The sequence below is a fragment of the Dromiciops gliroides genome, chromosome 5 (genome assembly GCF_019393635.1).
Source record: "Dromiciops gliroides isolate mDroGli1 chromosome 5, mDroGli1.pri, whole genome shotgun sequence".
Classification (NCBI taxonomy): domain Eukaryota; kingdom Metazoa; phylum Chordata; class Mammalia; order Microbiotheria; family Microbiotheriidae; genus Dromiciops; species Dromiciops gliroides.
Window position 1 is genome coordinate 142,987,457 of NC_057865.1, and position 18,840 is coordinate 143,006,296.

The 18,840-nt window shown below is 37.4% G+C and overlaps 1 protein-coding gene across 1 annotated transcript in view; it reads left to right on the forward strand.

Moving 5' to 3' along the window:
* NRCAM (neuronal cell adhesion molecule) overlaps positions 1-18,840 on the forward strand; it is a 208,304-nt gene that overhangs the window by 34,911 nt on the left and 154,553 nt on the right. The window contains 1 exon segment of the mRNA XM_043968191.1: positions 6,238-6,311. The gene's annotated coding sequence lies outside the window, so the exon portion shown is untranslated.

An 18,840-nucleotide genomic window follows, 5' to 3' on the forward strand; every position in this document is an offset into this window, starting at 1 on the left:
CAAAACTCAGAAGAGAAGTGAGAACTAAAGATATAGTTTGAGTCACCTTCAAAGAGGTAGTGGTTAAAACTAGAGGAAAAAATGAGATTGTCAGAGGATAGAGTTTGATCAGATTTTTTTCTCATCTCCTTGAGAATACAAGAGGGCCAAGAACTAAAACTTGGGAAATGCCTATCATAAGCTATTAGGAAAAAAAGTGAGAAGCCACTGGAGACAGAAAGAAATTAGAAAAATAAAAGAACCAGGAGAATTGGAAACACAGGGAGGAGGGAGTAAATATCTACTGGAAAGGTGTGGTTAAGAGTCTCAAAAATTGTAGAAAAGGTAGAAGATGGAAGAGTGGTTTTTTTTTTTAAAAAAAAGGAGCCATTACATATGATGATTAGGCAGTCACTGGTATTCTTGGAATGTGACATCTCAGTAAAAGAATAGGAACAGAAATCCAATTACAAGGATTTCAGGAGAAAACTGCGAGGCATCAAGTATAGAAAACAAGGGTGTAAATTGTTAAGGGAAGGATTTTTAGGATTCGGGTCAGTCAATAAACTATTATTAAGCAACTACCAAGTGCCAGACATCGTACTAAGTGCTAGGTATGCAAAGAAAGCCAAAAGACAGTCTCTGTTCTCAAGGAGCTCACAATCTAAAAGGAGAAATAACATACAAACCAGGAAGAACAAACTGGAAATAATCAACAGAGGGAAGGCACTAGAATTAATGGCATATTGATAGGTAGATAGGAAGGAACCAGTTCATTGAGAAAGAATGAAATTGCATGAGATAAAGGATATTGATTACTTGTGGAGTAAAGTCCTAGAGGAGGAAAGAGAACATGGTTACAAAGGTTTTGCTTGGGTGAGGAGTAAAGACACCTCTTCTTCTGAGACCAGAAGAGGAAAGAGCAGGTGATGATCTACCTTCAACCTACCTCTCCAGCCTGATTACATATTACTCTGGTTCATGTACTTGATGGCTCTGCCAAATGGGCTTTGCTGCTTTTCTTCCCTCCTAGCGTCTGTTCCATCTTCCATCTCCACGCCTGACTCTCTATCCACAAAATGCATTCTTTCCTTGACTCTATCTCTTAGAATTCCTAGTTGCTTTCAAGGCTCAGCTCAGTTACTGTCTTCTACTTGAAGCCTTTCCTAGTCCAATCTGACCCGGTCCTCCCCCACAAAAATTACCCTATATTTATTTTTTTTTATAAATCAATATATATGTATGTTAACTTGTTTCCTTCACCCTTAGAATGTAAGCTCCTTGAGGACAGGGACTCTTTAATTTCTGCCTGGTGCCTAGCACAGCGTTTGGTCCACAGTAAGCATTTAATGGTGCTGGTTGATTGATTGGTTGCAGAATGGAACAGGGGAGTTGAAAGAACTAGGCATATCTTATCAGTGAAGTAAGAGGTTAAAATTTTTCTGAGAGTGGGTTATGGGGGCATAGTTAGGGACTTGAGGAAAGAGAAAAAAGGTTTGAAATGGTCAGTTGCAGAAAGAGTCGAAATGGGTTGAATAGAGATATGGTTACACAGCAACAAAGGCCCAGTAAAAGTAATGTAGTAAAACATGTGTATGAGTAAATGTTTGATTTCCTGGTTTTCTCTTGCAATTCTCAGGACATCCCAGGAGAAAATAATATGGTAGTAATAACCCAGGGATGATCCATCTGTATGTGGTGTCATGAAGTTAACCAAGTGCTGGAAGTCAAGAGAGTGTAATAGACAAAAGAAAAAAACATTCCCCAAGAATAACTAGGTGGGATTCAAGCACTGGACCCAAAGTAAAGAAGGCCTACCACAGACACCAGCTGTGTGACCCCGAGCACATCATTTAATCTCTCCTAGCCTCAGTTTTCTCCTGTGTAAAATGGAAATCATAATAATAGTAACAACCTCCCAGGGACTGGTATGAGGATCCACTTGAGATCACATATGTTAAGTGCTTTACAAACCTTAAAGCACTATATAACAAAAGGAGCGCACATTCTACTGTGAGGGGGAATACTATATGTAAACATTTACATATAAACATGATAATTTGCAAAGCACAATAGGGAGATCAGGAAAGACACAGGATACAGCACATGAGCTGAGCCTTAAAGGGAATAATGTTTGTAATGGGATAATACATTCCAGGTTTGGGAACCTGCCTCTGCCTGTGTACAGGTGTCATAGGTGGAATTGTGAGTTCCCTGGGATCAAGCAGAACAAATCTATTCCATTTTCCAACAGAAATTTGAATCTTTCAACTGAGCTTTTTCAGTGCTTAGATTTCTCTATAATCCTCTTACATTGGTAGAAAGTATAAGTAACAGAATATCTGATTTGGAAGGGGAGGGATAAGGTAAGTGCACAGGTCAATATAGTCAACTCAGTGCAATAATCAATTATGAAGCTCTTATATGATTAGCACCAAACTAGGCAATAGGAAGATAGCAAGTTTAGATAAGACATGTCTTCTTGGAGTTTACAGCTTCAGTAGTTGGGTTTCTGAATACATCACTGTTGAGCTTTTTTCCCTGCTTTTAAGAAATGCCCTTAGGGAACAGAGTTCTTCCCAAGTGCCCTGATTGTGCCCAATCTGGTCAGGAGCCATATGAATAACTCTGGCTTCTTACAGGTCAAGCTTGGTGCCAGAAATCTGAGTCACTACCTCCACTGAACCTAATCTGGTCAGAGTGTGGGCAGTGACTGCTTAGCATTCCCTTTTTTTCAAGTCCTTTCTTGGTGTCCTAGGCATTAAGCAAAATGACTCAGAAACTTTTGTTTGTTTCCCATCCCTACTTATCTTTTCTGGGAATTCATTTTGTTACGTATGTCACAGGTAATGATGTAACTGGGCTTCAAGATGTGATTGACTCTGTGGTGCTATGCTAAACCAGAAGTCAATTGGGTGATTTGCGTGCACCAGAGAAACCAGAAATAAATGCCAACTTCCACAGAATTGTTTATTCATCCCTTTCTCTCCAGGCCATGATTATGAATGGACCCCAAATTCAATCCAAAGAATGTGTCACAAGCAGGAAATGCAGAGAAAAATGAAAAGTTTTGTGGGCTATTGCAGCATCGATGTTGGTTAAGGATTTGGCAAGATTAAAGAACAGAGTTGGAAAATAAGTTTATAATTAATGAAAGGTGACCATAGTATCCAAAGCAAAACAGCTTTGGAAGTACAAAATTTTTACAGAATTACATGATAGTAAATATCAAATCACAAAATTGTGCTCATTTATTGAATTTATCTGTTTGTTATTTTGAAAATTATTGTCAAGCTACTTTTATTTTCTTGGCCTTGAAAGCAGGACAGTTCTGAGCTCAAGTAAATTGAAAATGGAATTGACTCTAGAGGTCAAACTTGAGTAAAATTTTGGCATTTTTTTATAAACTTGCCCTTCCTGGGTCTTTAACAAGGGCACGTTTCAGAAATCACACTCAGTGGAACAAGAGGAAGAAATATGCCAAATATCTTCTCAGTTGTACCACAAAGAATAGAATAGCCGGGATTTCAAGGATGTCTGGTTGATTGCTGATCTCTCTGGTATAAACTGCTATGCAGCCTAAAACTTTTGTTTGCATTATCTATCATGAATTCTCATTCAAAGAAAAGAAATGAGTTACCTAGTAGTACTTAACACTGAGCCTTGCAATTATGGGCAGAATTTTCTGCCTTACATTGTGGGCAGTGGGTAATACCCTGTTAAAGGAATCTTTTCTTTCTTCAATCAGACAAGACAAGTGTCTGACTGTTTAAAATGTTGATTTTTTTATTACATTATAACTGAAGACAATTGAGTTCCTTCATGCTGTGTCTGACTTACATGTTGAAAGTCAAACTGACTTTGGGGTTGTTGGATATTTAGACCTACATGTTGTTTATCTTTTGTGACAAGAATATATAAAGCAAATTTGATCTCATGTTGACCTTTTGACTTTTGGTTTTGCCTTATTAGAAAAGCTAACACTATTCTGATACAAAGACAATAAAATTCATATTTTGATGTTGGAGGTAGGAAGCTGACACAAAATAATGAAATATTCTCCCCAGCCACCCCTGCCTGAACCGTATAGTGTAGCTGGGGCTTTGGTGTACACACTGACACATGGAAAGGGGGCTTATGCTTCATCTGCCCAGAGGGGTCGTGTTTTTTTTTTCCATTGGCAAGACAACAGTTACCTAATTATACTATATCTGTGTCCATCACGCCACTTCTAAACTCACCTTTTTACTGGGGCAGATAAACTGAACTCGTGCCACACAGGCTACTCAAGATCCTGGGAAGTTTTCAGGAGGGAAATCATTGGCAAAACAGAACATGCCATGTGCCCCTCTTTCCCCTTCTAGCCTTTCCTGGTCCTCTTTTCCTCTACCCTTCCTTTCCATTATGCCCTCTGAAAACCTTTCCGCATTCCTCCTAAATCTCTCTTCCTCTCACATCCCTTTTACCTTATGTTACCCACCAAAATCTAGTTTACTTTTTTTTTTTCAGTGAGGCAATTGGGGTTAAGTGACTTGCCCAGGGTCACACAGCTAGTAAGTGTTAAGTGTCTGAGGCCGGATTTGAACTCAGGTCCTCCTGACTCCAGGGCTGGTGCTCTATCCACTGCGCCACCTAGCTGCCCCTAGTTTACTTTTGAAGACACTGTTTCTTGAGAACTTCTCCAAGGCTACTCCTAAGGCAGAGTCAGGAGCAGGAGTTGGCATATTCCCTGTTCCCCACTACCATTTTCAGATACTTCTTGTGTTACCAATATTCAGCAACACCCATCTTTATTTACAGTTTACTCCATCAATTCAGTACCTAGCTCATAGCCTTTTTCTCTACCTAAATTCTTACCCCTTCAAACACCTTGCCCTTCTCCTTCTTCAGCCTCTTCAACTTCCATGACAATTGTCATGGATCTGTCTTGACCATACCCAGCCCCGTCTGCCCAATTCAGTTTGCCCCCAAGTGCCCAGTATTTCTAGCTTTGAAGCTGGGGGTGGGGATTTCCCTTTGTGCTGAAAAGAAAGAAATATATGTCAGAGGTGTGGGAAACAATTAACATGCTTATTCAAGGGAAGAGTAATGGCCAAAAAAAGAGAAAGCATTCTCCTAAGAAGTGTTTGACATAATTACTCATTACTATGAACAGGTAGTCTTGTAGTGGGCTGTATATGAGCAGGTACTATGGATTAACCCTCACTGAGAAGCTTGAAGATTTAATTCTACCTAGTAAGAGTCAGAGTGTATTCATACCCTTGTCATTAACACAAGAAGGCTGAGCAGTTTTTCCCAAAGGATGCTAAGGAATCATTCCTTTCCTAGACCATATGCTCCCTAAGAGAATTTTGCCTTGAAATGACTTGTAAAAATTCATTTATTGAAACATCAAAAAAAGAAAGAAAGAAACTCCCCTTGCCTCCATTTGAAATCTGTTCTCAGATACATGTCCTTCCAACCCTGCCCAGTGGAACATTCACAGTTTCCCTTTTGGTGAAATACCATTAACACAATGCATACTTGGCAGTGTTTGAAAAAAGGAAAAGAGGAGTATAAAAGAGATGATACTGTAGGGATCACTGAAAAGCATTTTCTTTGCCCTCTGTGGGATACTTCACTATGCTTATGAAAATAAATCTTTATTTTATACAGAATTTCACCAATATTCCTCCAGAAAGGGTTCTAATTTATCAGCAGGAATTAAATACCAAAGGAAGAATATCTTCATTGTTATAAATTTAGTTTAGATTCCATAATAGATAGCCACTAATCTCTATGACAGACACTACTATTTGCATTACACAATGTGAACTTCTAAAAATGTTTCTTCATGTTTTTAAAACCTTAAATAATTTTTATCAAATTCTATACAGAAAATCTTTGATTTATTCTAAAGCACACAGGTAAACATTTTTTTTCCATTGACTTTAGAGATAATATGGCTAAAACCGTCAAACTTTACCACTTCAAACTTGAAAGGATAACTTTAGTAGTGACTTCTTTGGCTGCTGACTATTGAAGTATAATGGCAACAGAGTTCTAATCAGCTCTTATATCCTTTCAGCTGTCTTATTTAATTTAACTCAAAGAAATATGCTCTGGAAAATTTAATTCACAGTTTGTCTTTACTTCCAGGGCTGCAACCCTAATTGCTATTTCTCATCAGGGAGGCAAGTCAAAGTTAACATATTGACAGATGTGATTGACTGGTAAATATCTGACTGACATTTATATCCTCTCCTTCTCAACTCACAGGGCTCTGCTGAAGAGACCTATGGTATAAAAGAGTAAAAGAAAAAACATCTTATACCAGAAGACCATTTTACAAGGTAGGAGTTTGTTTCTTCTTCTTCTTCTTCTTCTTCTTCTTCTTCTTCTTCTTCTTCTTCTTCTTCTTCTTCTTCTTCTTCTTCTTCTTCTTCCTCTTCTTCCTCTTCTTCCTCTTCTTCTTCTTCTTCTTCTTCTTCTTCCTCTTCTTCTTCTTCTTCTTCTTCTTCTTCTTTTAAAAAAAAGCAGTAATGGAATAAGGGTGTAATGCAGTAAGATGGAACAATTTGGTTGTATTTATTATTAATGCGATGTATTCTATTGCTCCCATATTTACTTACATTTTACATATCTAAAAGCTTTAAGATGAATGTACAAGATTATTGACTCAAACCCCCTAGATTTTGCTATTTGTTGAATTGTAGATTAAATCTCAAGGGGAAAACAAGGCAGCTCTCTGTATCTTTTCCTATTAAGATTGATTTAATAAACCATGAAATGTGAAACTTGCAGAGAACAGAACTCAGAGCAGAAACTCTAACAGTAAACAAATATGCCTCTGTAGGAACTAGAGATTGGATTTATAAGCACATATTTGACTGAGGAAAGAATTGTGTGTGCTGTCATTTACTCCACCCCATCAAATACATATCAAAAATCTTCTGAGATGCAGCTGTCTACGTGCTTTCTCAAGTCACACAATGAGATCAGGTAGTTCCAAAGTCTATTTGGGAAGTTTTTAAAGTTAGCTTTTATTTCTGCTTTCTGCTTCCCCCATTTTCTTAGTATAGTTTAAAACAGAGACAGCATTGGTAAGCCTTCAATGCCATTTCAATAGTTATCTGTTGCCAGTATGGGGAAGAAAATCTTATTTGGAGATCTAGAACTGCTACAGAACCTTTCTTCAACAATGAGGTCTGCCTAATGGAATTGTGTGTGTGTGTGTGTGTGTGTGTGTGTGTGTGTGTGTGTGTGAGAGAGAGAGAGAGAGAGAGAGAAATTGTTCAGACATTTCATCCTATACCTTTTTATGTCTCCAGCTCTCTTAAAGGAATTTTTCACAGACTTTGAACTAAAAAAATGGATAGCATTCAGGATCTTATGATAGTTAAACTACTAGCATCTATTGTTTTCTCTTGAAAATTTTATTTGGAGTAATTCTTGGATTTTTTTAAGTTAATTAGTCAAACACCAAAATAGGCTTACAATTTCCATTGGGCATCAAGGGAGAGTTCATACGAATTATTCAGTTCTGATTTTATTTATTAAACTGATAGAATTTAGAACTATTCTGAAACTACCAACTAACCCTAAGAAACCAGTAGTGTTGCTCTGAAAAGTAGGCATTATAAGTATTTGTCTTTCTTAAGAAGTGATATAGATGTTCATATTGCAAAACTGAGCAACTATTTTCAGTGTTTCCTCTAAAGGCCTACTCTAGTATCCCATCATAGCATGGAGATGACCTTGAGTTCTTGAAGGCTACCAACAGGAGCACAAACTGTGACAGTCCTTTTTTTTTTTTTTTTAAACTGAGGCAATTGGGGTTAAGTGACTTGCCTAGGGTCACACAGCTAGTAAGTGTTAAGTGTCTGAGGCCGGATTTGAACTCAGGTACTCCTGACTCCAGGGCCGGTGGCTCTATCCACTGCGCTACCTAGCTGCCCCGATAGTCCTTTTTTAAATCATAAAAGTATTTTATTATTTTCCAGTTACATGTAAAGATAGTTTTCAACATTTGTTTTCATAAGATTTTTAATTCCAAACTTTTCTCCCTCCTTCTCCTCCCTCCCCCTTTCCCAAAACAAAAAGTAATCTGATATAGGTTATATATGTACAATCACATTAAACATATATCTGCATTAGCCATGTTGTGAAAGAAGAATCAGAACACAAGGGGAAAACCTCAAAAAAGAAAAAAAAGTAGAAACCATATGTTTTAATCTTCACTCAGAATCCACAGTTCTTTTTTCTGAATGTGTAGAGCATTTTCCATCAGGAGTCCTTTGGAATTGTCTTGGATCATTGTATTGCTGAGAAGAGCTAAGTCTATCACAGTTGATCATCACACAATGTTGCTGTTACTATGTACAATGTTCTCCTGGTTCTGCTCACTTCACTCTGTATCATTCCACTTAAGTCTCTCCAAGTTTCTCTGAAATCTGCCTGCTCATCATTTCTTTTTTTTTTCTTTTTCTTTTTTTTTTTTTTTTTAGGCAATGGGGGTTAAGTGACTTGCCCATGGTCACACAGCTAGTAAGTGTCAAGTGTCTGAGGCCGGATTTTGAACTCAGGTACTCCTGAATCCAGGGCCGGTGCTTTTAACCACTGCGCCATCTAGCTGCCCCCCTGCTCATCATTTCTTATAGCACAACAGTATTCCAATTACGTTCATATACCACAACTCGTTCAGCCATTCCCCAATTGATTGGTATTCCCTCAATTTCCATCTCTTTGCCACCACAAAGAGAGCTGCTATAAATATTCTAGTACATGTGGGTCCCTTTCCCCTTCCATGATCTCTTTGGGACACAGACCTATCCATGACATCACTGGGTCAAAGGGCATCACAGTCCCATAGCCCCTTGGGCATAGTTCCAAATTGCTTTCCAGAATGGTTAGATCAGTTCACAGCTCCACCAACAATGCACGTGTTCCAATTTTTCCACAGCTTCTTCAACATTTATTTTTTCCCTTTTTGTCATATTAGTCTATCAGATAGCTGTGAGGTGGTACCTCAGAGTTATTTTAATTTGCATTTCTCTAATCAATAGTGATTTCTAGCATTTTTTTCATGTGGCAATAGATAATTTTGATTTATTCATCTGAAAACTGTCTATAATATCCTTTGACCATTTCTCAATTGGGGAATGACTTATATTCCTATAAATTTGATTTAGTTCTCTATATATTTTAGAATGAGGCCTTGGGGCAGCTAGGTGGTGCAGTGCATAGAGCACTGGCCCTGGATTCAGGAGTACCTGAGTTCAAATTCGGCCTCAGACACTTAACACTTACTAGCTGTGTGACCCTGGACAAGTCACTTAACCCCAATTGCCTCACCCAAAAGAAAAAGAAAAAAGAAAAAGAAAAGAAATGAGGCCTTTATCAGAAACATTGTCTATAAAAATTGTTTCCCGGCTTTCTGCTTCCCTTCTAATTTTGGCTGCATTGCTCCTGTTTGTAACAAAACCTTTTTAATTTAGTGTAATCAAAATCATCCATTTTGCATTTCATAATATTCTCTATCTCTTGTTTGGTCATAAACTGCTTTCCTCTCTATAGATCTGAGAGGTAAATTATTACTTCCTCTCCTAATTTACCTATGGTATCACTCTTTATGTCTAAATCATATGCCCATTTTGACCTTATTTTGGTATACGGTGTAAGATGTTGGTCTATGCCTAGTTTTTGCCATACTGTCTTCCAGTTTTCCCAGCAGTTTTTGTCAAATAGTGAGTTCTTATCCCAGAAGCTATAGTCTTTGGGTTTATCAAACAGTAGATTACTATAGTAATTTACTACTGTGTCTCCTGTGAACTGTGATAGTCCTTACAGGGCCCTTGTCAGAGGACAATTCTGGTCCAAGCATAAGCTCATCATCAGAATGTTGACCACCAAGTCATATTTTTTCTCCTAGAACAATTCATTTAAGTAATCTGTTAAGTAGTAATGGTGTTTACTGGGGAAAGAAGGACCCACATTGATGAAATCATAGCTCTTTGAAGTGTTGAAGTTTGATTTTTCAGTTGACAAGCATAGGCTTGATGAACTTCCAAGTTCCCTTCAACTCTAAATCTGTGATTCTTGGCTTGAACCTATGACTTGATTTTCTGGTTTAAATCTGCTTTCTAAACAACTTTTTAAGAAAACATCTTCCTGCATGAAGTAAGATCCATCTATAATGTGAAGCAATATCATTAAAAGGAGTAATATTAGAATTGGGATAGGTAAGACAATTCCAAAAAAACTATTTGGAAGCTGAAAAAAATTTTCTACTGTATTTAGGTAAAATAACCTCACAATATTCTAAAATACCATACTAGTACTTAGAATGAGACATGTCAGCTTTTCTTAGTCTCTTAGCTGTAAGTTAATATGCTATGAGATACTTCAGAGTAATGGAAAGATAGCCATAGCCTGTTGGTGCCTTACAAATGACAGTTAATAAAGAAAAGTAAAAACAAAACAAAACAAAAAACTTTTAGGAGCAAAGAGGGACAAGCATAAAGAATTGCATTGTGCCTTTAAAGATAGCATTAATGGGCCTTACAACAGGTGTTTTCCCATTTTTGATGGCACTTACCTCTCTGGTCTCCAAGGGAGTTTCCCTTGCCTGAATACCTTATTTTCTCCTTTACTTTTTGTTTAAGAGACATGGGATTTAAAACCCTTTTTCTGAAGTAACAAGAAGAATAAAGTACAATTCCACCTTTTTGAACGCCTAATAGTTTTGTGACTGGTTTGGCTTGCCTTTTTTTTTTAAGGCTGCTGAATTAACTTTTTGGCTGTTCGGTACCACCAGAGTCACTAAAATGTCTCATTTTTCTTTCTGTTAATGGCTTAATCTGGTCGAAACTAAATATTGGGTGTCTTCTCCATTCCATTCCCTTGCAATACAATGACCCAACTTTGTTGTGACTTGCTGCTATTCTCAGCATTTCTGAAGCTCGCTCCTATTCAGGACATCCCCAGGCTATTCAGGGATTTGACCTTCGACTTGATAGTCAGAGAGTTTTTATGTAGCTAACTCCTTAGAGTTTTCTGTAACTTTTCCCACAGTCACCATAGTAGTGAGGCCTCTGAGGAGAACCAGCTTCAGTCAAAGTTATGAAGTAGACAAAGTTACTATCTCAGAGGCTCCTTTTTCCTTTGTTGGATAGCACAATGTTTGTGCCCCCAGAGAACTGAACACCAAAGTGATGAAGCTGGTAGTGGTGGGATTTCAAGCAATAGCCAGTAATTGGGCACAGGGGCCTTCTCTATGCCCTTTGAAATCATATGGTAACTGGTTTTTGAATTGGTTGTCTCCAACCTCCCTAAAAGTCTGCTGTGGATTGCCTTCTCTTTCTGTGCTCTTTCCTGGGGAAGCTTATTCACTTCTATATATTCATTTATGATGAACAGATTCCAGATATCCAGCAGGAATCTCTTCCATGACTTTCAGTTCCTTATCTCCAACTTCCCACTGGACATTTACACATAGTGGCCCTTATAGAATCTCAAATGTTTCATATCCAAATCTGAACTTTGCACTGCCTTTCTTCCTTGCCTAGAATGTATTCCTTCCTTAGGAATACCTCTTAGAATTCTTAGTAGGGGCAGGTAGGTGGTGCAGGATAGCATACTGACCCTGAAGTTGGGAGGACCTGAGTTCAAATCTCATCTCAGACACTTACTAGCTGTGTGACCCTGGGCAAGTCACTTAACTCCAATTGCCTTAAAACATCCTGGGCCATCTCCAGTCGTCCTGATGTATATCTTGCCACTGAACCCAGATGGCTCTGGAGGAGAGAGTGAGGTTGGTGACCTTGCACAACCCCCCCTCATTTAAATCCACTTCACTGCAAGTCATGACATCACCTCCCAATGTTATGGTCCTCTTTGAGAATGGAGGACAAACAACAACAAAGAACCCTTAGTTTCCTTTTTTGATTTACTGCCCATCGCAGCTACTAGTGCCTCTCCAAACTGCTTTGTGTTTATTTTATTTTATTTTTTTGCAGGCAATGGGGGTTAAGTGACTTGCCCAGGGTCACACAGCTAGTAAGTGTCAAGTGTCTGAGGCCGGATTTGAACTCAGGTACTCCTGAATCCAGGGCCAGTGCTTTAACCACTGCGCCATCTAGCTACACCTGTGTTTATTTTTAATATACTTATGCATATACATCTTGTCTCGCCAGATAGAATACAAGATCATAGAAGGCTAAAACTGTTTCCTTCCCACCCCACCCCCCTTTGTATCCTAAGTACCAGATCGAGTTCTTGGCATATAACAAATATTTGATAAATGCTTGTTAAATCATTGATTTCCCCCAAACCTGTCCCTACTCCTAACTTCCCTTTTTGATCCTCTCCAGTACCTAGACTCAAAGCCTTGGAAACATCTTTGGCACTTTCATTTCCTCCATCTTTCACATCCCTGTCAATCTTACTCTACAACATTTCATGCATTTGTCCCCTTCTTTTTGCCCATATTGCTACCACCATTTCTTCAAATCCCCTTCACAGCTCACCTGAACTATTACTTTAAAAGAAAGTTTTATAGATATGTTTTGTTTTTATATTACAAATATTTACAGATCATTCCCACTTCTTGAAAGGTCTCTTACAATGAAGTAAATCAGTTAAATAAAACTAATAATACAGTGACTTCATCTGAAAGTGTGTATAACATTTCATATCTGTAGCACCCTTGCCTCTCTATCTTTTATTTAATGAACAGAAATCCATTTTCTCTCCCTCCCATCCCTTAGGCCAGTAGCTGGGGTCTTTGTGTTTACTGAATACTAGACCATGAGATAAAATTACTTCTGTATGTTCTATACCTAATCTAGTCCACAGATTGATCTCTTTATTTTTTTGTCGGTATTAAATTGTTTTAATACTTACTACTACAGTCAGGTGGTACAGTAAATAGAATGCTGGTCCTGGAGTCAGGAAGGCTCATCATCCTGATTTCAAATCTGGCCTCAGATACTTACTAGCTGTGTGATCCTGGGCAAGTCACTTAACCCTGTTTGCCTCAGTGTCCTCATCTGTAAAATGAGCTGGAGAAGGAAATGGCAAACTACTCCAGTATCTTTGCCAAGAAAACCGCAAATGGGGTCATGAAAATTTGGACACTGGTAAAATTACTCAACAACAATGACAACAAAAGTATAGTTGGATATCTGGCACTGCAGTACCACTTTCGATCCCATTTTTCTTGAGATTTTTTTACTTTATTTCTTCTAGTTCTATAATCTTTTAGTAATTTGATTGGTATGACATCAAATAAGCAAACTAATTTAAATAATATTTTGGATAGTGTTGTCATTTTTATTATGAGAAAAGGGAATAAAAATTTATATAGCACCTCCTAGGTGCCAGGTACTATGTTAAGCACTTTTATAAATATTACCTCATTTGATCTTCACAACAACCCTGTGAGGTAGGTGCTATTATCCCCATAGAGGGATTATTCCCATTGAGGAAACTGAGTCACACAGAGGTTAAGTTATTTGCCCAGGGTCACACAACTAGTAAATGTCTGAAGCCAGATTTGAACTCAGGTTTTCTTGGCTCCCAACCCATCACTCTGTGCTATCAGAGACCTCCTGTTACCATATTGGCTCCCAATTATATTGGCTTATCCTTTCTATGAACAATTTCCCCCCAGTTATTTAGGTCTGTTTATTTCTGTAAACAGTTGTTTATAGTTGTATTTATGTGGTTCTTATGTATATTTTGGAAGGTAGTCTCCCAAATATTTTATACATTCTGTAGCAATTTTAAATACTAACCTCCTGATTCGTCTTCCTGCCTCTAGTCTTTACCCTTTAAAATCCTACTAAGACATAGGTTTTGACATGTCACACCCTGATTTTTTTTTAAATGATGCCTCATTGCCTCTAGGTTAAAATAGAATCTCCTTAACGTGACATTGAACTTAATTCAAAATCTGATGCTAGCACCCTACATCCCGGCCAGACTAGACTAGCAGATTTTTTTCCTCAAATTTGACATACCATCTCTTGATCTCCATATATTCATGTTAATGTGTACAATGTAGTCAATCTGCATCTCTATCTTACTTCATTGTTCAGATCAATAGCCAGCCTCACTATGAAGCCTTCCTGGATGGCCCTAGCTAAAAGCATTCTCTCCTTCCTTAAATTTTCTTAGAGCACTTTGGACCTCTCTTTTGGCCCCCATGACTCCCTACATTATATTAGTCTTACTTGTGTACATGTTATATATTATCCTCATTCCCCCCATTCACATGGCAGATGTAGTTTCCTAGAGGATGGTATTATGTCTTTTTTAAATCTTTTTATCCCTGTCACATTTTAGGGACTCCATAAGTGTCTGCTGAATTGAATTGAATTTGATGTTAAGGGTTTCCTTCTTTGTCCATTACCCTGAAGAGAAATAATGACCATGCTAAACTTTAAAATTTAGTCTGTGTGATGCATGAAAAGGAAAAATCCGATTCACTGCTAAAGGTACTTATTGCAGATGAAATAGCATTTTTCTTTTTGGCAAAACATGTATGACTTTCTCCTTCCTAAGTAAATATTGTGTATGAATGAAGGGAAAGAGAAATTATACCCTAAGTAATAAATCAATACCATTGTAAAATCTGTTTTGCTTGTACTTCATCAACAATGAGTTTCACTGATGAGAAACATACCTTTATCATGGTGTGATTTTTTTCTTTTTGTAGTGAAAGCTCAAGGCATTTAAACAATATATTATAGTGAAGAGAGTTGATAGTGCATAATTAAATCCAACAATGAAGATCTGAATCAATTTTGTTATCCAGTGAGAAAAGTTTAAAACTAAAGAGGTGGGGTTTTTTGTTTTGTTTTGTATTGTTTTGTTTTTTTTAGTGAGGCAATTGGTGTTAAGTGACTTGCCCAGGGTCACACAGCTAGTAAGTGTTAAGTGTCTGAGGCCGCATTTGAACTCAGGTACTCCTGACTCCAGGGCCGGTGCTCTATCCACTGTGCCACCTAGCTGCCCCAAAACTAAAGAGTTTTGACTTTAAAGAAGGGTCATAAGATTCAGTACTAAGAACAGACCTTTAGATATTATGTAGTCCACCTCCCTCATTTTACAGAGGAGGAAATTGAGGCTCAGACACATGAAGTGATTGCTCAAGGTTACACAGTTACTTATTACTCTGATATCATTTATAGTGATACTTATCAATATTTTGATCATGACAGTAATTGATAATGTATGGTGATTATGTCTTTATGCACATTGAAACTTGGTTCTAAAGTTGTACAAAACAGTGCTGGGGCTTTTATCATCTAAGTGGTTTATTGATTACTTGCATTAGTCAACTAAAAAGAATTAAACAACACCTGAATCAGCATTTTAAAAATACTTTGGAATTCATTCTCTCATCAGCCCTGCCCAGCTATGAGATCATATTTCCAGTTTCTTGTGTTCATTCTTTCATTTGAGAAACATTCAGATCAATTTAGTTCAACATTAAGTACAAGGGAAATAATAATGGATGTAGAGTCAGAGGACTTGGGTCAAAATGTCAGATTTGCCACTGATCATCTGTAGGACTTTGAGCAAGTCATTCTGACGTTGGGTGTCAGTTTCCTCAACCATGAAATCATAAATTGTACTAGATATTTTCTAAGATTCCTTCTAGATTTATGTTTGCAATCATTGTACATGTAAGGATTTTAGGGTGTATAAGGATGAATAAAACAAACTGTCCCCTCCAAAAGCTTATGGTACATAATACATTGTATTTATGCATATCATTCATGCCTTATCCCCTTAATTTTGGAGAGGAAATCGTTTTACCTCCATGTAATCATTATTTTATATGCACATCTACACTCCCCCAGATTGGGGTGCTTTTGTTGTCAGCAGCTGCAGCTGCCCCTTGAAGGCTTTTTAAGAGTAATTCATGAGATATGAATGTCTCTGTAATGCTAAATATTGCTTAAGAATTCACTCTTCAACACTTTTCATCTATTCTAAACAACCCATCCGAGGTTCATCCAGAAAGGAAATTATACCTATAGTGGCAGCAGCAATCAATTTTCTTCCATAATTCCCATCTCTCTCCCCTGACTATGGTTTAGAAAGAAAATACATGCTTAAAATTGATTTGGGGGTGATTGGAAGGGAGAGGGGAAGATTGTATAAGTAAATTTATTGTAAATGATGATTGTTTTTTTGTGCTTAAGAACTTTGAAAATATCTACTATCTGGACATACATTCAGTTATTATGGCTGATCAATCATTAGACATTTATTAATTGTCTGCTGTGTGTCAAGCCACCCCTGCTTCATCTAAATCCAATTCACCACAATTCATGGCATCACCTCCCAATGTTATGGGTCCTCTTCAAGAACAAAGGACAAACAACAACAGCATGTATCAAGCACTGTGCTATACATGGGAATACAAATTCTAAACTGAGATAGCCCCTTCTTTCAAAGAAGTTGTGCTCTATCAATCACATTCCACCGATATGTTATCAATGTTGCATTTTTTATTTATACTTTTAAAAAGTTTTCTGAGGTCAGCAGAGAACATGTTGCTAGCAAATCAGTCCTTCTTGATGGCTCCATATAGAAATTATTGCTTTTTTATGTGAAAGACTTATTCAAATGAAGTTCTAAACGGCTCTAATTTTAATATCAATTAGAAGGATATGCTGGCTAATATTTCTAATGACTCGTTAGGCCAAAATTAGGGGTAGGTGCTGGGCATGTTGATTTCATTGACAAAGGGGAGCTCTCAAGTGAGGAAACTCTACCAAAGCCAGTCAGCACCTTCTCTTCAATTTGGGAATTTAGAGAGTTCCTTATAGCACTGGGAGATAAAGAGACTTGCCCAGGGTCACGCAGCGACTATTTGTCAGAGGAAGGGCTTGAACCCAGGTCTTCCTGTCTGTGATGCCAGGTCTCTATCATTTAGGACATATTGCCTTTGAATATACTTGCATTTTCAAAACTAAATATTTATTACTCATGAAAAACATCCATTAAATTAGATTAAACTAATAATGTTATAAGGTAGTTAGGTGGCTCAGTAGACAGAGCACTAGGGCCTGGAGTCAGGAAGATCTCAGTTCAAATCCAGCCTCAGACACTTACTACCTGTGTGACCCTGGGCAAGTCACTTAACCTCTGTTTGCCTATTCCCTCAACTGTAAATTAGGGGTAAAAATAGCACCTACCTCCAAAGGTTGTTGTGAGGATCAAATGAAGTAATAATTGTAAAGCACTTAGCATAGTACTTGGCACATAGTAGGTGCTAAATACTCATCCTCTTCTCCCTTCCCTCCCTAAATCCTTTGAGTCTTTATAGACTAGTGGCCCAATGAGATAAGACAAGCTTACATAAATAAGCCTAAGTGACTATGTAGACTCCAGTTTCTACATAGCCACCAATAGACATAAACATTTAGTTTATATCTAAAAGTAGACATATGTGCTATGTGGGTGTCTTGTCATCTCCCCTCCTGACATCTGGACATTTCATCCATGGCTGCTCATTGAAAAGATTAGATTCTGACAGCAGGTTTATCTGGGGACTGAACAAATGAAATCCTGGAAAGAGCAGGAGGTTGATGTGAATCTTTAATTCTTAAAGGTAGTGTCAAAGGTAGTCATCACAAGTAACTAGAGTTAAATCATACCATTAATTTTAGAAGGCAAAGAAAAGAATATGAAGTTAAGTATTCAGACTGGTGGAAAATATTTCTACTTTCAATAAATGGTTTAGCTATATAGTTATGGGTCAAATAATTCAGAAAACAAAATCAAATACAAAAGAGAACAATGTCTTTTGAAAGGGTTCGCTAGAATATGGTACATAAAACCCTGAGAAGATTTTTTCCAGTAATGTTATAGAAATTCTAATTCAGATTCATGCTTTGTACATTCTTTAGTGTGTTACAATTAAACAATGGAGCATGCCAGACTATGCCACAGTGTTGATTAATGCATTCCTTGAATGTGTTGATTAATGTGTTCCTGGGATGCAGCCTGTGCCCTGACTGCACCTGAGGTGTTCTCTAATCAGCAGCGCTTAAGCTGCCACTCCAATCACATTTTGGTGTTTACACATGTACATTTGTTGTATGGATGGAGTATCTAGAAGTATTCTATGGAAAAAAATAAAAGTGTAAGAGCATTTTATATGAATAGTCTTCTCTTACTGTATACTCAGCTGGAACTTTGTCATTTAAAGAGATTACAGTGCAAAGTCACTGAATTGGATGGATAATAATTCTTTGTGTCTCTTTGAAATATTTTTATCAATTTAATTCTTTTTTCAATTACTCAAATTTAGCTTTTTGAAAAGGCTACCAACATGCTTATTATGTGCCATGATAACCTGAGTGAGGAAGAAAAAGGTGTCCAAATATATTGTTAATTTTCTGTTTTTAATACAGTTTGATAAATTCAAAATTTTCTGAATGACTACACTTAAAGAGTAACTATTAATTCCTTTATTTCAGTTAAGTAAATTCAGAGTTCTGAGAATAGCTGTATCCAAAACGTAACAATTAATTTATTGATGTCAACTTGGAAAGTCTTTTTAAGAGTGCTCGAGGGATTTATCCTTGACCTCAAGTTGTTTACCATTTTTATCAATGACTTGGATAAATGCATAGATCGAATATTCATTGCAATTTCATCAGACAGAGTTGTAAGGATAGCTTAACACACTGAATGACAAAACTGAGATCCCAAAATATCTCAACTGGCTAGGAAATTGGGTTAAGGCAAATAAGGTATTATTTAATAGGGACAAATGAAGTCTTACACTTGCTTAAAAAGTCAACTTCACAGGTTCAAGGTAGGCTCAATATCTGTTTGACTGAAAAAGACTAGGGGCAA